The sequence below is a fragment of the Zeugodacus cucurbitae genome, chromosome 2 (genome assembly GCF_028554725.1).
Source record: "Zeugodacus cucurbitae isolate PBARC_wt_2022May chromosome 2, idZeuCucr1.2, whole genome shotgun sequence".
Taxonomy (NCBI): domain Eukaryota; kingdom Metazoa; phylum Arthropoda; class Insecta; order Diptera; family Tephritidae; genus Zeugodacus; species Zeugodacus cucurbitae.
Window position 1 is genome coordinate 77,320,514 of NC_071667.1, and position 19,664 is coordinate 77,340,177.

Below are 19,664 nucleotides of genomic sequence, written 5' to 3' on the forward strand. Positions count from 1 at the left end.
GTGCTGTTTGGCTCTCCACACTTCACACTCTCTTGCTGTCCCATATTTGTTGATGTTTGTTGTTTGGCGTTGAGTTGTGAATGTAGGTCCTTTGTTACCTTGCTGCGCGCGTTCTCTCTCTCGTCGCTCGCTCAACTCGTTTGAGTGCATTTACGAGTGTTGTAGCAGACGTTAGCACCCAACTTTCGTCCTTGCATGCTGGCTATACGTGTTTGTTGGTATGTACGTCTCAGTTTTAGTATGGGTATGCATGCATATAGTTGTAGACATGCATAATTTGTGCAATTGCATTTGAGTTTTCAGCAGGTTGCCAGATCTGCAAAAAAAAAAATAAAATAAAATTACTCTAATTTTGAATTTTAGTAAAAAATCGTTACTATTTTCTAAGCTACGGCAATGGTTTAGCTTGAAAATGGTCCACATCAGTTCACTACAACGCCTACATTCATTATACTATAATTTGCTGTCTACCTGATTCGTACACTTTACTATAGATAAATTAAGCACCAGTGAAGATATCGGAACAAAATCACTGAAATCGGGGAATAATTTTTCAAGGCCCCTGATATCGCACATGAGGACCTCATTGCTTGTTGTTAATTTTTTATCGAAAATATAGGCAAATCTGTCAGATATTCTAAGGAATTATAAAGGAGATGTGTTTTCTGTAAGAGTGTGTCTCTGTGCCATAAAAAGGGCAAAATTATGTTAATACTTCATCCAGCCCCCATATACCTCAGATACGGATTTTTAAACTTCCGGTGGAGTTTACATCCGGTTACACCCGAACTTAGCCCTTCCTTAATTGCTACATGTAATTTTATAATGGCTGTCTCTTTTAAGCAGATTGGTAATATGTTCCTTCTGGAACTTGGGAAACACCGGATTTTGAAGTCTTTTGTCAAGTTTGTAATATTTGGTACTCTTAATAACGGTCAACTTCCATTTCTCTTAGATCTACAATTTCTACTAACATCTTTGCTTTTAGTGATTTTTTAGATTAGATTAGATTTAGATTTTTTCTTAAGAATGATTGTAACCCTTGATCTCCCTCTCAAAATGGTTTATAGTAAACTCGACAAGTTTTAAAATGGTTGCAGAGTTGGGCATGAAAGGGTTAAATTATTTTTTTTTTGTTAAAACAGTCGACGTTATTATTGATATCGAAAGCGCCAAGACATTTATAAATGAAAATTATATTTATAACCCAGTCTCACCACAGGTCACAATAAAAAAAAAAATATTTGAAAAATTACCATTCTGGCAACGCTTGCATTGAGTGTAATTTCAATTTGCACTCCACTCATACAACAGTTTATCCGCTACTACCATTGATGTCCCTCAACAACAATGACAAACTTTAGACACCATCCGTTGGCGCTCACCACACCACACTCTCCACTATAATTTTCTGCATTTTACTCGCTCTTCTGCAACCTTACAGCATAAATTAGCTAAAACCTCACAACGACAGCAAAGTTGATGTCTGTCAAATCTAAAAAAGTAGTACATTACGTATGTCTGTCTGTCTGTCTGTATGTTTGCACGGACCAAATTGAATATACAGTTGTATTTTTTATATTTTTTGTATATAAGTATGAGTTGTAAATGCCTTCTTACTGACTAATGTAGTATTTAGACAGTTGGAGGATGTCATGGCCCATAGGAAACGGGATTTTAAAGGTGTTTCAAAGCTTGTGGAGAATTTTTTAAATATTTTTTTAAATCGTTATGCGCTTTTAGTAAGTATTTTGTATAAAATTTCCTTTTAATAAAAATTCGTTCAATGCCAAATAATGAACTTTAAGTGAGAAATAATTTCAAGCACACTTTCTGAGTTGACAGCACATTCCTACAAGTCGAGAATGTGAAACTTTTATGGAATATATAAGTGACAAAAAAATTGTTCACAATCTTTTAGGCGTCGGTCCGTGCTTTTATATATATTTGCCCAAGTGTATATGTAATTAACGGTGTTAGGAGGGCGAGATAAGTAAAGTGCTTTTAGAAAGCGTTGAAGAGAGTTGTGAAGTGTTGAAAGAGTTAGGTTGAAACCTATTTATTTGAAACAAGTTTTTGATACAAAAATATCTTTCCAAAGAAAATACTTCAAAATTGTCTACTACATTGGCAGACTTTCTGTAATCACTTTACTTGTACCAGTAAATGCTAACATCGTTTTATTCAGTATTAAAGTAATTTTTGTACTTTTGGAAAAGTATACTGAAATCACTTTACTAAAACCCTACAAAAACTTAATTTTGTTTTTAGTCTCAAAGTTTCTTCCAAACGCATGCCTATTCCAATAAACATTGTTATACCCATATATGCTTACTGCACATGGACATAAGGGCGTGCAGACATTGACGAGGAAGAGACCAATACATTGACCTCAAAACTTACGCTGCTAAAATGTCATAAAAGCATTTTCAATAAATAAACCATTATCAACAGTTAAACACTCACCAACACATAAGATTCCACACTTCCCACTGTCTTCGTTTCACAAACACATCTACTTGTGGTCCTAAGCAAGTCAGCAAAAGTGAAAGTACTCGGATGTGTGTGTGTTGACAACGCATATTTGTACTTACTTACTCATACCAAGGTCTCGGCATACCCCCTAAAGGTTTGGAACACACACATTCCACCACAAGTTAAAAAAAAATTATATGTAAATACGAAGGATAGACATAACAAATTCGCCTCAAAGCTGGGAAATAAAAAATGTTGGGTTCAGCATTTTATTGTTTTATATGAGTATGAACTGTGAGAAGTTGTGAGTTGGGGTATTGTCTCAGCCGCTTGAGGAAAAACATGATTTTAGGACTCCAAACAACTTTTATGGTTGTCAAAACATTGTACATATATTTGATGTCACATTATCACCGCTGAAAAGGGCTTATAAAATACATACAAGCAAAAAAGCAATAAAACAAAAAACATTAAAAAGTGTAGAGTATGGTTTGCAATAAAGTAAGGTTAGAATTCAATTAAGAATTCGATAAATAGCTACGAATCTCAAAAGTTGTATTTTTTTTGATTTATCAACTGAATTTAATTTTGCACGAGTTTTATCTAAAATTCACCCTTTTCCCAGCTCAAGCTTAAATTTTTTTCAACGAATATTTCTTATATATATGAATGTATGCATCTTATATTGGATTTATTTAGCAAATCAGCGTAGCCTAAACTTAGCAAATGCACATGACAACACGTCCGCGAACTTTTGGGCGACTGAAGAGAAATCTTTTCGCTGGCTGTTATTAATAATTTGTTTTTATTTTTATTGTTGTTTGGAGTTTGTTGTGCGCCAGTTATGAAAGATGCTGCCAGTGATGACTGATAGGGATTTATGTTAACGCGTATACATGGAAATCCGTTTCTAGCTTTGATGAACTCACATACAAACATTAGGGATGTGTGAAGATATTTTTGACTCTTATTTTTTACAAAAAATATCGAAGTTTAAAAAAATATACATGTTTTTGAGGCTTCTAAATACATAGCCTAACTTAAGGCGCTATACCGCCCATGAAAAAATAGGTGTTTTTCGCGAATATTTTTTAAAGAAAGTACTTGATTGGATATTTTTATGTGTTATGCTATATTTAAAGATTTTTTTACAAAAATTGTCGACAAAAAATTAAATATTCAAAAAAGTTCCACAACTGCTAACGTGATTCCGACCGAATGAATAGCTGAATCAAAAAAATTCAAAAAGGTTATTAAAGTTGAAGATAGTTTCTATGCAATGATCAACGTTTAAAAAAATTTACAAAGTTCTGAAATTTTTTTTAGATTTTTGGATAAAGAATTGTCGTTTTTTTAATGCTAAATTCACAATTTTCAACCAATCAAAAAGATACTATATAATAGTAAATACTTAGTCTCAAATTGATCGGTCAATCAATTTCTCTTCGAGTTATGGTGTCAGTAATTTTGAAAACTATCATTTCGACAGTTTAAAGTTTCAACCATATTTTATTTGAAAGTTTAAACTATCGAATAAGCCATCAACAGCCATTGAATATTTCATTTTTTAATAATTCCTAATTTCTCACATGATTTTCATCAGTGTCTATTTAACTTACAGAATTCGTGTTCTACATTTGGTTCTTCAGAAAAATAATAGATTAAGTTAACATAAAAAGCTTTTGTGAATTTCAAGTAAAATTCGATTCTAAGAAAAATTTGATATTTTCATTTTAAATATACATATAAATTAATATTTATTAATTAAAAATCAGATATGTATAATTTTTGTTCTATATCCCACATATAAACCCTTAACCCACTTTAATAAATAGCGCATTTTTTCACTTTCCGCACAGTATAATCGATACATTGATTAAGTGCCTTCAAGTACATTTGTTTTCAAATTTAGATTTCTAATTGCTTGCCCTACTTATTTAGTAGTATTTTTAGTTAAGTCCTTTCATGCAATGCAATGTACATATATAACTACGTACGTATATTTGTTCAAACGAATAGCTGAAAATAGGTACAGTTCATTTATTATTCAATAGTATGCATTCCATACTCAATAGGATATACATAAATGACTGAGGGATGTAAGGGAATGAGCATGGAAAGTTCATGTACCCTCTAGGTATCGGTGGACGGCAATCGGTTTTTGTTATTAGTACATAAGTATAATAATATATCAATAAATAGTAATACATCATTATATAGCTTTCAATTTTCCATAATATATAGATTAAAATTTTTCATAATTCCATTCCTTTTAATTGCTGAGATATCCTTTAGTGTTTGACTTTCTTAAGTAAATATCTTATCCGAAGACGTAGAATAATATTTCAACTATTTTGACTCCATAAATATAAGCATGGTGTGTTCAAAAAATAACGGGAAAAAATTAAATCAATGCTTACTTTGTTTGTAGCAGCCGCTAAGAAAATACTGTACCGTTGCCTTAGCCTCCATATTCACCAGACATGGTTCCGTGTGATTTTTTCCTATTTGCAAAAATATAGTGAACCTTAAACACCCTCATCGTTTTATAAAAAAATCGCTGAAAGAGTCAAAGGCTAACCTAAAAATCGAGTTCGAGAAGTGTTCCGACTATGGGAAGATTACTCTAAAGCCGATAAAATTAATCTAGATAAATAAATATATATAAAAAAACGAAAATTAAAGTTATCTTTTGAATACACCTCGTGTGGTATAAAGAACCATGTTCGATTTTTTAAATTGTGAGATTTTTATCACATCACACACAAAAATTTATGATTTATAACTTCGGTTTCGAGACCAAATATCCTTATTATACCCTGAACAGGGTATATCAAGTTTGTCACGAAGTTTGTAATACCCAGAAGGAAGCGTTGGAGTCCCTATAAAGTATGTATATAAATAAATGATCAGTATGTTGAACTGAGTCGATTTAGTCATGTCCGTCTGTCTGTATATATACGAACTAGTCCTTCAGCTTTTAAGATATCGTTTTGAAATTTTGCATATGTTATTTTCTCTTTAAGAAGCTCATTTGTCGGATCTGCCGATCCGACTATATCATATAGCTGCCATACAAACTGAACGATCGGAATCAAGGGGATGTATGGAAAACTTCCGCATTTTACTACATATCTTCACCAAATTTGGTATGAGTTATTGGTCATAGAAATAATTTAATTTTCGAAATAATTGTTCAGTTCGGTTCACTATAGCATATAGCTGCCACACAAACCGAACGATCGGAATCAATGGCTTGTATGGAAAATTTTCGCATTTGACGTGGTATCTTCACGAAATTTGACATCGATTACTGCTTAAGGTAATAATATAATCTCCGAAGAAATTGTTCAGATCGGTTAACTATATAACCTTAATGTTTCTAGCAAACAACCCGACAAAAAAGAATTAATAAAATGTTTTCATTTTTTAGTTACATTTTCCTACGTCTTTAGATTTGCTTAAACACATACATAGTTACTAAAAGAATTGACCTGTGAAGGGTATATTAGCTTCGGTACAGCCGAAGTTAGCGTTGTTTCTTGTTTTAAAATAATACCGTATGATTTACTTTAAACTCAAAGGGTTACTAAGAAATAAAAATATAAACATTTGAGGTCCATAATAAAAATTTAATTCGACTTTTTTGTTTTTTTATTTATGTACTTTAGTTTTTGTGAAAAAATATGCTAATGTCATTCCACTTTCAAATTAGAATTTTTAAAACTCTACCTTTCTAAGGCATGTTTTTCCTATTGGGTATAAAACATCACTGTACATTTTTATCTCCTGCTACTTCATGATATTAAAAAGTAACTGTTTTCATACAAACAACTATTTCCGCTCGTTACAATGAAATTCATATTGTGCCCTTAAGCCCTTAAGTTACACACATGCGAATGCTTAACAACAATGTAAACATATACGCACATCAACATTTTCAGCTAGTTATCAACTTTATGCCTTATACTCGTTCCCTGCCTACTGGATCAATTTCGTACGCGATAACATACAAACGCACATTTATTTTTCAAAACACACAGCTTCATTGCCTAATAAAAATTAAGATAACCGCATCAAATCTCTGGCTTTACTCATACCCACATACGCGTACACGCTTAGGTCATTTGTCACAAACGACTGGCAAATAAAGTCATTTCGCAGTATATTTTCTTGCAATTTGTCAAATAGTACTCGTACAATATTACTTTGGCTGACAAGTTGTTTATCTCAGACCTTTTCATCTGGACGTCACTTTGCAAGAGTCAGTGCGAGTAAAGCTGTGTAATATAGAGCAAACAATTTCGTTATGCCCACCACACATCAATACACGACCACATAATTATATACAAACAAACATACATACAGATATGCATGAACTCATAGTTATATTTGTTTGTGTGTTTGTACTCTCACAAAATCACAAAATCACACCAGCCCAATATGTCCTTATGTCGTGCGTTTGTGTCCTTGTTGTATCTGACACTCGTAATAAATTGTCTCTCACAGCTGTTCGAGAGTACGTATCTCACTACTCTGCAGTTATTGCATTCGGTTCTCATAAGCAAACACACAGCTTGCTTTTGCCGTAGAACAATAACAAAAATGCGGCCAAGAGTTCAAACACCTCAGAGGTAGTCCAGCTACATACAAACATACTTAAATATACTGAACTACGGAATTACACTGAGAGAAATGATTTGAGTGAAATAATTCATTTTAGTGCACTTCCTTTTATATTTTAGCTCGTAAAACTCGATACCAATTTTATTCACTTTCTCATCGCAATTCATTCACAAATGTACTTAAGACTAGAATCAAAGTCTTTGAGATTTCGGCAGATCTGAAATGGGAACTTTATTTCATGACATATTAAATATTGGTGGCTCTTAAGAAACTAACTTGAGATTTTCGAAAGTAGCAAGGATTCAAAGAGAAATACTTTTAAACGGAATCGTATTTTCAGAAAAATCTTAATCGTTCAGTCAAATGTTCGGAAGATTTTTATTGTAGATATATTTTGTCACTTATTCAAATATATATTTGACAATGTTTTGGTATTAAATTTAATTTAAATATATTTTGAGCGGAGTTGCCACCTGAAAATAAAATTAGGAATATTTTTAAATAAGTTTAAACATAAGAAATGTTTGTGTTGCGAAAGTACTTGGGAAGTCTTTGATTAAACTATACTATAGAATAAATTTACTTTTTGAAAAAATAGCAAAATATTAAAAAAATTAGTGTCGGGAGTTATAGGAAACATTCGGAATTACCCGTTTAACATTTAAAAAGATGGGCAAATTGTTAAAATATTTCTAACTGTGGCATAGAATTAATGAAGTTCTTTTAACTTGGAAATATTTCTAGCTTGACTGTATACTCCAAAAATAACCTATAAGTTAATGATTTTGTGAGAAAATTTTGAAACCCTAGTTACACTATCTAAATTACAAAATTCAGAATATTTCAGTAAGTTAAGTTCATATTTCCAAACTTGACTCAAATTTTATTTGTTTGGAACTCTCGCATCATATTTACTAAGTACATGCCTCCTTACACTATTCATCCACCAACTCTCTGATTATTTATTACTGGGAAAATAGAAACACAAATCGTTTATCGGTTTAAATTAAAAAAATAATAATAATTTAATATTTCCCTTTTTTGTCGTTGTCTTAGTCATCATCCGAACGAAACTTCGGTCATTTAAGCGAAAGTTTCTCTGAACATCAAAGATCTACGAACGATGATGCCATATTATGATGATGTAATAATCAACAAGAGTGAGAACATTCCTTTTTTACAATATCACCTTAAGTGTAAATAAGTTGAAAAGCAATGACTGTTTTGCCATGACTGTGCAGATGAGAGAAGTTACTAAATGCTCGTTGAGGTTTCCAATTTTTTTTGGAAATTAGGTCATCAAAAAAAGTTATAATTTCTTCTAATTATTTTTATGCATATCGTTTTTTCTTAGTTTCAAAACGTTTTCCCAAATGTTAATTTTTTTGTACATGTTATACATATATGTACATAACTACACTGTACAACACTCGGCTCAATCCCCCGAAAAAATTTGTTTGGTCCAATACCCAGAAATAAGTCGATTTTACAGTATAGTGTTTTCTTTTTTCTTCAATTCTATTTAATTTTATTTTTTATTAAATTTTAACGTATAGAATTATATTAATTAATAACATTATAATAAGAAATAAACATATTTAGATATGAAAAGTAACTTTTTGAACCAAATTCAGTGGAAACTAAAATTTGAGCGTCTAAACTCGTCCTAAATATCTGGGTGCATAAACTGCTTTTAGGGGTTGTTTTCGCAATGCAAGGACTTATGACTTTCTACCAATGCGAAACACATGCATACATACATATGTACGTACTTAGACATATATGTATATATTTAATACACTGCTTGATTTTAGGCATGTGATTTTGATTGCAAAATTTTTTGCAAATGTTTACTTTTTGTTGATATTTTCAAAGTATTTTGCAGTAAAAAAGTTACTGTAAATGATAATGAGCATACGTGCGTATATAAATAACATTGTATGAATGGGTTTATCACTAAACGTTTAGCATTGCTCTGGGCGCAATACCCAGCCCTCATTCAGCGCCTAATATCATATACACATACATATATATTGTATTTTATATTTCACAACATTCATTTCATAGGTGACAATTATTAATAAGTCTCCATCTATGAAATTACATTGTTAACTTTCCAGAAATATGTGAACCGAATTAAGTTATCAGGATATTAAATTCTATTAAAATTAAAAAATATGTATATTTCTCAAAACCGTAAAAAGAAAGATGTAAAATATTTAAATATTTCTCTTAAAATTTTCGGATTTCACAATGTTGTTTGATGCTTGCAAGGTTCAAGACGAGGAGTGTGGTACTAAGCGGAGAGCTAAATTGTGATATAACTTTTAACAACTTTTTAGAAAGAATATTCTAATAATTTGCGTAAAATCTTTCAGATGAGCTGATGTAACACAAAACATGATTACCTTATTAGTAGGGGTTTAAATTCGTTTATAAAAAAAAACAATTATTTTCATCTTATTGAGTGTTATATAGCATGTTTGCATTAACTGACTGTATGATATAAACTTAAAGAATCAACAATTTATTTTATATCTGTGTGTATGTTGTATACCACTTGAACAATTTCTTAGTTTTTTTTGGCTTAGTTTCACTTCCGATTTAGGGTCTATGTATGCATGTTTTCTCGTTCAAATGCATTTGTTTTATGGGAATCAGAATCATATCCGTTGAATTGTGACAAAAGAGAAATATTTGTTGGTCGAACTCTGGAACGAATTTCACATGTTTTCGTTTCAGATGTACATATATACATAAGTATTTATTATATTTTTACCCACACATTTTGTGGAGCGATAACACCAACGGGGTGGCTGCACATCAAAAATATATAAAAGCTGAAATATTCTAGTAAATGCAATACAATGATCCCCATTAATATTACTGAAATTTTTTGTGAAATAACCAAATTACAAAGTTTAATTCAGTTCAGATACGAAAGTAAAAAAAAAAACGTAGTATGAAATATCGTTATGGTTCCAGAGTTAAAGACGAAGTCAATAGCGATAACTTCTCAACGATTAGAGAAGTATTTGGACTATGTTGATCGGGATACATGAACGACAGCATTATTAGCATTCGAACGGGCATATGTAGCATGAAAGTATATATGTATGTAGGTATGCACATAAACAAGTTACACAGACGTCATATCGTCATGCATTTAGGCACGTATTGCCCGTGGGTATCAATCTACATGTAGATAGATGTGTATGAGCAAACCTGATTTTTATATTCAATCAGACTGCCCTTAACCATGCACATAAGTACATACATACATACATATGCAACAAAAATTTACAAATTTATTATATTAATGTAATTTGTTGAAAATACACTGAATAAGACCGCTGATAGAAGCTTAAATAGAATAATTAGAAGTAATTTTATTTAAATAATTGATTATTAATCGTAATATTAATAAGCATTGTTGTATTTAGTGATTTTTTATACAAATATGCTTTGGGAAGTTTATAGAACGTTGCACAAATTTCCAGAACTCGCTGGCACCCGGTGGCTCAAGCAAAACGAGATCCACTTTGTCAGAATGAATGTATACGAGTACAAATACGTACATATAAAATATATATTTTTTCATCAGTTAGAAAGAGGTGACTGTACCGCTGCAAAACGGCCATACATATAGTAAAAATATAAATATATTTAAATACATACAAACATATTCAAAAAGCAATGCAAACGATGTGGGCACCCTTATATGCGAAATGTGAATGTTTATTATTGTTTTTGGCATAATTTTTTTGCAATATTTTATAATTCAAATATCTAATAAACGCTATAAAAACATTTAAAACATAAACTATTATAAATTAGGAAAAACATAAAAAATTCATATAAATTTTACTGTTTTCCTATTGATTCAGGTGATTCATATACATATATATGTAAGACTGTATATGTGAAAACGAGTAAAAATAAACGTATATGTATGTAGGCTGAATACGTTCCATAAAGTCAGTATACCTTCTCGCTTATCGCTGCCTAACCAAAAAAGGTGGCGCATAAACTCTCTCTGTGTTGAAATGAGACAAACAGACTTGAAAACGAAAATCAATACGAGCGATTTGAATGTGGAATTTTCCCGACTTTTCCGAGCTGCACAGCCAACTGGTATAAATACAGCAACGCCAGTGAGCACACTATCATTTGTGTTTCAGTCGTATAACAAAGTGTTTGAAAGTCTCAAAGAATCAAATTGTGAAAAAGTGTATTTTATAGCTTGAATTGAATTGCTGAAAAAGTGTTTGTAGTGTGAAGAATTCTGCCCAAATGGCTGCCGGAAGTTGGTGTTTAGTGAGGAAATTACAAGTACGGTTAGGCGAAGAACCGGGAGGCTAGCAGTGAGGCGACGTACATACTCAAACATGAGCTTTATCTGGAAAATCAATGAGTACAGCAGAAATCGATAGGCGCAGGGCCGATTTTTTTGGAATTTTTTTTCCAACACATTTGGTGGCTGTCCATTGCAGCTGTTACTGCGTACCCTAGTTAACCACAATTAGGCAGGCTGAGTTTCGTGAAAGGAATCCCTATGCAGGAACAAGCAAACAAGACAGACAGGCAGGCAGGCTTACATATAACATGGGCACCGTTGTATTGAGAACAATGTGAAAGGCAGGCGTAAGAAACGATTTCGTGCAGAAAGCTGCGTTGTAACAAATGGTCTGTGTAATGGTCTTGAGTATGCCATTGGATTTGGGAAAATGCGTAAGGTACAAACAAGTAATGCAGTTGATTCGTTTATTTTTTTAACTTACATACATATATATTTATAAGTAAATATTTTAAACAACGTAATTTTTTCATATATAATAGTTATAGCATATATAGTATATATCGTATAACCTACGACGCCTATTTTACGTAGTTGAAACGTTTTAACTTTATTTCCCTACCTCTAACATGCGCATATTACTTATTTACGTATAAGTCTGTGAAATGTATTTTTTTTCGTTGTATGGCAATGGTTGTCTCTGTGTTTGTAATGCTCTACGTCATTTCCATGTGGTACACATTTTATACTATATTGAACATCGTCTCTACTTGCTTAATCGCGTAGCTACTTATTCAGCGCAATATTGCGAAATTGTAATTTTCCATAATTTTTTTTATTAAATTTTTTTCATGTATGCATACATAACAAATTAGGCAGGCTATCGCAAAAATTCTCTACACGACGTGCGGTTGAATGCGCCGGTATGTATATATCCATTTCACTCACACGAAACGTGTATTTCAAAAGCAGCTGCGCATTTTTATTATATACTAAAATATTTTTTTCCTATAAAAATTCTGCGTTCGTATAGAAACCACCACCAACGGAGCAGTTTGGTAATATTTTCCTAATACATTTTCAAGATTTTTTCCACATCGCAGCTGCAATTCCATTGTAAAATTACGAGTATGTTTCTGACATATTCTCCACAGCCTGCATAATAAGAAAACAGCAAGTTTTTTTGCTATAATATTTTCATTCCAATAATTTTTCTATTAATTATTATATTTTCTATATATTATTGTGGTTATTATGAATATGTAAAGATATCTAAATATTACAGCAATCCACACTTTGTTGCAACCGCATTTCTTTTTGGATGTCTACAAAATTCTTAAAAAAAAAATTAAAATTCTAATATTAAATTGCTCCGCATACTGAAGTATAATTTTTTATAGTACAAAAACACCATATCTCCTAGCGCCTTATTATGATTTTCTTACATCCTAAAGCCTAACTAAACTCACAGGCTTTCCAATTAAATTTTCACTCACACAAGCCTGCTCTAAACCTCGTACATAGTTTTGCTAAACCGGAAATATTCCATAAATGTTTTAACGCATTTACCATGCAATTCGACACATCATCATTATACAATATTTATAGACGATAAATTATCTTAAGCACGTACAACTCTCTATTAAATGCATAAAAAAAATAGTTTACACACATCTATATATATATTTTTAATTCTAAATTAATAATAGTATTCTAGCATAAATGCATAAGTCTTTCTCACAAACTTATATCGTAACCATGTTTCTTTCTTTGAACTTTATAGTTGTTGGGCGTCTTTGAAATGCAATTAATTGTCGTTTTGTATCACTTCCGCTACATGCAAACATAGAAATGTATATAACTAAATGTTATTGCAGTTTGCTGTTATTAAAACTGAAAATCTACTCAGTATTAAAGACAATAATTGAGCATAGGCGCAGAGCTACTCCTTCGTTCGTATTAAACTGAAGACAAAGCGATCTCGATATACCCATCTACAAATAACCAAAGTACTCGCGGCAAAATATTATTCTACTTTACTACGACATTGTTGTTCTTCTTCTTCTACTGCCGCCAATAAAAAGCCCTTGTCATCGACGGTAGAGGAATGCTATGTTGCAGAATTGGTATTTGTTTTGTTCCACTTAACCTAGGATATACAGTTCATATATATAATAATACGTACGTTAAAAATCAACCCCGAATTTAGCACGAATTGTTAAGAAACCTAACACAATTGTTGTTTTTTTTTTTTGTATTATCAAAAACGTTGAATTATATATTTTAAAGGTTGAACGTGAAAAAAAAACAAATCAAATAACTCCATATGTACATAGTATGTCTTAAAGTTACATAAATCAATTTTATTGAAATATAATTTTAATGGTCTCTTACATAATTATGTTAAAACAAATTTACTGCGTTATTTATCATATATTTATATGACCAAACAAACCAATTTATACAAATCAAAACCAAACACAATGCAGAGAAAAAAAAACATAAAATAAGCTAAAAAAAAGAATATGAAAAGCATTACAAGCAAGGTAAAAATAAATAACTACTATTCCTGCCCACTCTTTTAAGTCTTTAATTAATTAAACTCTTTAGGACCGACCCGTCGACCAAAGTGAGTACAAACGTAAATAATACATATACATAAATCAAATTTTTAACGCACATACATTTATATATATATATTTTTTTTTTAAACCGTCGATATTATAATGCACCTGCCTGAAATGGTAATGATTTTTTAACATATACCTTATAAGAAACTAAGAAATAACTACGCAAACTACAAGAAAATACTTGCTACCTTATAAAAATAATAATACAATATATTAAATACTTGTATAAAAGTATAAAATAATAAAAAAATAAAATATATAATACAACAAAGTATTGTAGGGAATGTGAGATATTAAATCACATAGTTTATAAGGAGGGCATATAAAGCGCTTTATATTTTAATTGAAACAAAACAGGGTGTTCTGAAAATGCGTAAACATAAATTCTGCGAACACTGAAAAAAATATCTGAATATACACACTTATAAAATAATCAAACGATAACCAAACGAAAATGCTAAGGCAATAGGTAGGAAAAACTGAAAAATCAAATAATAACATTCTGGTGAAATACCTTCATCCAACATTTCACACTGGTATTTCGGGCTTAAAACAGCCTCATTACAATATGAAAAAACTACATATCCTCGATGATTTCATACAACATCGTATACAATTCATAAAAAACGTTGTTAAGATGTTGTTTATAATATTCTCTGTCAATATTTTTACAAAGAACCAGTTCTAATTCTCGAACGATCTGCATAAACTCTCGTAATCCTTACGGATTTGACACATCTTTGTTCGATAAGTTTGAATTCAATATCAAACTCTTCTTACTCATACTACTCTAAATGAATTTGATTCGTGTCAGTTGTAAGTTCCACTATTCAAGCTTGTATCAGATTGAATAATGAGTATAACTGAAGTCATCCCACAAGCCAACTGATATTGTCCAACATTGAACTTTATGTTCCTCATCTTAACTATCAACCGATAATTAAATGAATTATTGGGTTTTGTTCACTGTTTGAACTTAGTAACTTCGAGGAAGTAACTCAATATTTGACCTTTGGTTATAGAGAGAATTGATTTTGTAAAATGAACTCAATATGATTTGACATTAATCGTAGCCTTATCAAATCTGTATATTTATCTATTATAAGATTGGCCGAAGTACTTCTGGAACTACCATCGTATTGAAATCGAAAATTATTCCCAATAACATGGCAACTCCAATGTATATTTCTTTATTTTCGACCATAACAATTTGTTCAAAAGTTTCTAAACTAATCTATACAGATTTTCTCTTCAAGTCCAAATACCATATCTGAAATGTTTCGATGCAATGTGGCATATTTCACCAGAATATTAACTAATTTATTACTTTATTTTTTTTTTTTAAGTAAATAAACAATTCGATGAAAAAGTCACAATTCATGATTACTATAAAAATGATTCCGAAATTTAGGGGTTGAATCCTAAGTGAAATGGTATAAAAGAATAAGAGGTATAAAAGTGATTACTACCAAATAATCTTCGTGTAAGCGTTACAAATGGCTAAAAAGCATAAAAATGGTTGAAAAAGCATAAACGACTGCAAAGAGGGAAAAAAGTGAATAAGAATGCGAATATTATAAAAAGTGTATAAATAGTATAAAAAAGAACAAATTGGATACAAGAATATATATATCTGGCGTAAAATATAAATGGTATAAACGTGCACAAATGGTATAACAATTGCATAACTATCGTCTAACTCAAAGTACTAATTGAATAAAAGCAGATAAACTACAATCGTCGTCGAATAATATTGAACATATAGTATATGACAGTACAGAGTTCTATGAACTATTAAACCCAAAGCTAAGGCAGACTAAATTACAGGTCCATTGATTTTTTGTTGCAATTATTTAATAACACAAAGCGTACACACTTCGTATAGGAAATAATTTCGTCGAATGTATTTAAACCATATCTCGTATAATTTTATAATTATTACACAATTTCTACCTCAAAATTTTTACTTCGAAAATACTACTAAAATCAAATCACGTATAATTACATTACGAAAAGCGCCGAATAATATTGAACATATAGTATATGACAGTACAGAGTTCTATGAACTATGAAACCCAAAACTGGAGAAAACTAAATTACTGATCCATTAATTTTTTGTTGCAATTATTTAATAACACAAAGCGTACACACATCGTATAAGAAATAATTTCGTCGAAAGTATTTAAACCATATCTCGTATAATTTTATAATTATTACACAATTTCTACCTCAAAATTTTTACTTCGAAAATAGTACTAAAATCAAATTACCTATAATTCCATTACGAAAAGCGTCGAATAATATTAAATATATAGTATAGACAGTACAGAGTTCTATGAACTATGAAACCCAAAACAGGAGAAAACTAAATTACTGATCCATTAATTTTTTGTTGCAATTATTTAATAACACAAAGCGTACACACTTCGTATAAGAAATAATTTCGTCGAATATATTTAAACCATATCTCGTATAATTTTATAATTATTACACAATTTCTACCTCAAAATTTTTACTTCGAAAATACTACTAAAACCAAATCACCTATAATTCCATTACGAAAAGCGTCGAATAATATTAAACATATAGTATATGACAGTACAGAGTTCTATGAACTATGAAACCCAAGCTAAGGGAAACTAAATTACTGATCCATTAATTTTTTGTTGCAATTATTTAATAACACAAAGCGTACACACTTCGTATAAGAAATAATTTCGTCGAATATATTTAAACCATATCTCGTATAATTTTATAATTATTACACAATTTCTACCTCAAAATTTTTACTTCGAAAATACTACTAAAACCAAATCACCTATAATTCCATTACGAAAAGCGTCGAATAATATTAAACATATAGTATATGACAGTACAGAGTTCTATGAACTATGAAACCCAAGCTAAGGGAGACTAAATTACTGATCCATTAATTTTTTGTTGCAATTATTTAATAACACAAAGCGTACACACTTCGTATAAGAAATAATTTCGTCGAATATATTTAAACCATATCTCGTATAATTTTATAATTATTACACAATTTCTACCTCAAAATTTTTACTTCGAAAATAGTACTAAAATCAAATTACCTATAATTCCATTACAAAAAGCGTCGAATAATATTAAATATATAGTATATGACAGTACAGAGTTCTATGAACTATGAAACCCAAAACAGGAGAAAACTAAATTACTGATCCATTAATTTTTTGTTGCAATTATTTAATAACACAAAGCGTACACACTTCGTATAAGAAATAATTTCGTCGAATGTATTTAAACCATATCTCGTATAATTTTATAATTATTACACAATTTCTACCTCAAAATTTTTACTTCGAAAATACTACTAAAATCAAATCACGTATAATTACATTACGAAAAGCGTCGAATAATATTGAACATATAGTATATGACAGTACAGAGTTCTATGAACTATGAAACACAAAACTGGAGAAAACTAAATTACTGATCCATTAATATTTTGTTGCAATTATTTAATAACACAAAGCGTACACACATCGTATAAGAAATAATTTCGTCGAAAGTATTTAAACCATATCTCGTATAATTTTATAATTATTACACAATTTCTACCTCAAAATTTTTACTTCGAAAATAGTACTAAAATCAAATTACCTATAATTCCATTACGAAAAGCGTCGAATAATATTAAATATATAGTATATGACAGTACAGAGTTCTATGAACTATGAAACCCAAAACAGGAGAAAACTAAATTACTGATCCATTAATTTTTTGTTGCAATTATTTAATAACACAAAGCGTATACACTTCGTATAAGAAATAATTTCGTCGAATGTATTTAAACCATATCTCGTATAATTTTATAATTATTACACAATTTCTACCTCAAAATTTATACTTCGAAAATACTACTAAAATCAATTCACCTATAATTCCATTACGAAAAGCGTCGAATAATATTGAACATATAGTATATGACAGTACAGAGTTCTATGAACTATGAAACCCAAGCTAAGGGAGACTAAATTACTGATCCATTAATTTTTTGTTGCAATTATTTAATAACACAAAGCGTACACACATCGTATAAGAAATAATTTCGTCAAATGTATTTAAACCATATCTCGTATAATTTTATAATTATTACACAATTTCTACCTCAAAATTTATACTTCGAAAATACTACTAAAATCAATTCACCTATAATTCCATTACGAAAAGCGTCGAATAATATTAAACATATAGTATATGACAGTACAGAGTTCTATGAACTATGAAACCCAAGCTAAGGGAGACTAAATTACTGATCCATTAATTTTTTGTTGCAATTATTTAATAACACAAAGCGTACACACTTCGTATAAGAAATGATTTCGTCGAATGTATTTAAACCATATCTCGTATAATTTTATAATTATTACACAATTTCTACCTCAAAATTTATACTTCGAAAATACTACTAAAATCAATTCACCTATAATTCCATTACGAAAAGCGTCGAATAATATTGAACATATAGTATATGACAGTACAGAGTTCTATGAACTATGAAACCCAAGCTAAGGGAGACTAAATTACTGATCCATTAATTTTTTGTTGCAATTATTTAATAACACAAAGCGTACACACTTCGTATAAGAAATAATTTCGTCGAATGTATTTAAACCATATCTCGTATAATTTTATAATTATTACACAATTTCTACCTCAAAATTTATAATTCGAAAATACTACTAAAATCAATTCACCTATAATTCCATTACGAAAAGCGTCGAATAATATTGAACATATAGTATATGACAGTACAGAGTTCTATGAACTATGAAACCCAAGCTAAGGGAGACTAAATTACTGATCCATTAATTTTTTGTTGCAATTATTTAATAACACAAAGCGTACACACATCGTATAAGAAATAATTTCGTCAAATGTATTTAAACCATATCTCGTATAATTTTATAATTATTACACAATTTCTACCTCAAAATTTATACTTCGAAAATACTACTAAAATCAAATCACCTATAATTCCATTACGAAAAGCGTCGAATAATATTGAACATATAGTATATGACAGTACAGAGTTCTATGAACTATGAAACCCAAGCTAAGGGAGACTAAATTACTGATCCATTAATTTTTTGTTGCAATTATTTAATAACACAAAGCGTACACACATCGTATAAGAAATAATTTCGTCAAATGTATTTAAACCATATCTCGTATAATTTTATAATTATTACACAATTTCTACCTCAAAATTTATACTTCGAAAATACTACTAAAATCAAATCACCTATAATTCCATTACGAAAAGCGTCGAATAATAGTAAACATATAGTATATGACAGTACAGAGTTCTATGAACTATGAAACCCAAGCTAAGGGAGACTAAATTACTGATCCATTAATTTTTTGTTGCAATTATTTAATAACACAAAGCGTACACACTTCGTATAAGAAATGATTTCGTCGAATGTATTTAAACCATATCTCGTATAATTTTATAATTATTACACAATTTCTACCTCAAAATTTATACTTCGAAAATACTACTAAAATCAATTCACCTATAATTCCATTACGAAAAGCGTCGAATAATATTGAACATATAGTATATGACAGTACAGAGTTCTATGAACTAT

The 19,664-nt window shown here is 30.2% G+C and overlaps 1 long non-coding RNA gene across 1 annotated transcript in view; it reads left to right on the plus strand.

The window, feature by feature from the left end:
* Positions 1-11,235: 11,235 nt before the first annotated feature.
* LOC105211274 (uncharacterized) overlaps positions 11,236-19,664 on the plus strand; it is a 45,686-nt gene continuing 37,257 nt past the window's right edge. The window contains exons 1-2 of the long non-coding RNA XR_008471093.1: positions 11,236-11,837; positions 13,182-15,855. This is a non-coding gene — a long non-coding RNA (uncharacterized LOC105211274). The remainder of the gene's footprint in view (positions 11,838-13,181; positions 15,856-19,664) is intronic.